A 2,635-nucleotide genomic window follows, 5' to 3' on the forward strand; every position below is an offset into this window, starting at 1 on the left:
TCACTTTTTCAAAGATCAAATAGTTTTGTGATTTTTAAAAATCCTATTATATATATATTTTTTTACAACGAAATCTCTACTGCTCACCAGTGCTGAATGTATTTGATCAAAAATACAGAAAAATGTGATATAATTTGATAACTTCAAATAACTGTTTTCAATGAGAATCTATTGTAAAGTGTAATTTATTTCTGTGATGCTCCGCTGTATTTTCAGCATCATTCCTTCAGTCTTCAGTGTCACATGATCTTCAGAAATCAAGAAACATTTCTGATTATTATCAATGTTAAAACAGTTGTGCTGCATTATATTTTTGTGGAAACTGTTCAATAAACTTCAATAATGTTTTGAACAAATGACTGATTTCTTCAAAAAGACTAAAGTGTCTCAAACTCACAATTTTAGTTGCTCTAATGACTCTAAGGGAAAGAAAATGTTCTTGTAAGAAACTGTTCACTGAAAGGTTCTTTGGGGAAAAGATAATGTTTCTTCTATGGCATCATCTGTGAAAAAAACATTCATTAATTAATAAATGAAAATCAAGTCATCATTTACTCACCCTCCACTTGTTCCAAACCTGAATGAGTTTCTTCCATCTGTTGAACACACAAGAAGATATTTTGAAAAAATGTTGTTGTTTTTTTGTTTTGTTTTTCAATTGTGAATCATCTCATTGAGAAACATTTGAAATATGAAACTGAAGTCATTTATGATTTTATACACACCTGTAATTGGAATAACAACTTGACTTTTTAAGCTTTTCCCTGCACAACCAAAACTACTTGAAAAGCAGACAGAATTTCTTCTGGAGCCAAAGTAAATGCAGCACAGGAGCAAAGTTTCTGCTGTCAGGAGGGAATAGGACAGTCTGTGCGTCGAGGTGTTTTTAAAGCGAGTCTTGTCAGCGTTCCACCCCAATTACATTGATTCCCTTCCCTCCTGATTCACTCAGTAACGATGATAAATTGCCGCCCGCAGAACGAAACCACTTACCAAACATTATTTGATGAAATTCTTTCAACACCTCCTTCCCAAACCTTAAGAGCGTTTCGCTTTGATTCCCATCCTTCCAGCTCTTTAATTGCAGTGTATTTTTGCTGGATTTACATGCACTGACTGCAGAAACTTTCATCATTTTTATATATAATAAACAAAATAAATAATTTTTTAGAAGAACCTGGGAGGACTAGGTCTTGATAAGTCTCTGTTTTTGATAGAACTCCCAAATATTAATACACTGAAGGCACCAATTGTTTTTATTAGAACATTTTTAAAGTTTGGAATTTGTTTGATGTTAATATCGGATCAAATTCAAGTTTGTTTTGGTTACTTCAAGAACCACTGATTTATGGAACTCGTTTTGAAAATGTAGTAAACAGTTCTTATTCAACTGCAAACACTGGACTATTAATTAAAGCAGGTTTTACGACAGTGGGACATTTAGTAAATAATGCAGGACCGGACTTGAGAACAACATTGAGAAGACAGTGGCAAAGTTGGGACTTAAATCTTTTAGGCTGGTTCATCAACTTTTAACGGATCGGCTGCAGATGGGTTTTAACTTCCTCAGCTTTCAGAGCAGGATAAAATGGATTTAGAGAGTCCTCTTAATTTTTCTGAGATTTCAAAAGCTGTTTTAGATTCGAATCCAGGGAAGTCTCCTGGAATAGATGGTCTGACAGCAGAGTTTTATAAATGTTTTTGGAATTTGACAGGACATGATCTTTATGGAGTTTTGTTAGAACGTGTTGATAAAGAAATTCTTCCTTTGAGCTGTCGAAGAGCTGTCTTGACATTGAGTCCAAAGAAAGGAGACTTAGGTCTTTTGAAAAACTGGCTACCTGTATCGCTTTTAACTGTGGATTTGAAGATATTGTCGAAGGCTCTTACAAATAGATTAAAGCAATGTATATCAAGTCTAATTCATGAAGATCAAACATATCGTATTCCTAAAAGAACTATTTTTGATAATCTGTTTTTGATAAGTGAGTTAATATCCATTGGAAAAATATATGCTTTGAACATTGGTTTTCTTTCTCTTGATCAAGAAAAAGCATTCGATAAGGTTGATCATTTTTATCTTTTTTTTAAGACTTTAGAGGCTTTTGGTTTTGGGTCACACTTTGTTGCTCTTATTAAGCTGCTGTATAATAATATTTACAGTATGCTAAGAATGAACGGTTCCTTGACCAGACCATTTTCTGTAACTCGGGGTATAAGACAGGGGTGTCCACTGTCTGGATTATTGTATGCGATTTCGATTGAACCATTGTTGGTTTCTTTAAGGAATAAGCTACAAGGTGTGAACATTTCAAGTTACTCAGATTTAACCCCAGTAAAACTTACAGCATATGCTGATGACCTCACTGTTTTTATAAGCAATTTTGATGATATAAATACTTTAACAGCTTGTTTAAATAGTTTTCATAAAGCAACATCTGCAAGTATGAACTGGGAGAAATGTACAACTTTTCTTATGGGTGAATGGAGGGAAAAGCGACCTCCGAAACTGCCTCATCAGTGTAAATGGACTCGAGATGGTTTTAAAATTCTTGGGATTTATTTTGGTACTGAGGACTATATGGCGAAAAATTGGGAAGGACTTTTTGAGATGGAGATGGATTCTTCCACATCT

This window comes from Carassius carassius, chromosome 46, assembly GCF_963082965.1.
Source record: "Carassius carassius chromosome 46, fCarCar2.1, whole genome shotgun sequence".
In the NCBI taxonomy this organism is placed as follows: domain Eukaryota; kingdom Metazoa; phylum Chordata; class Actinopteri; order Cypriniformes; family Cyprinidae; genus Carassius; species Carassius carassius.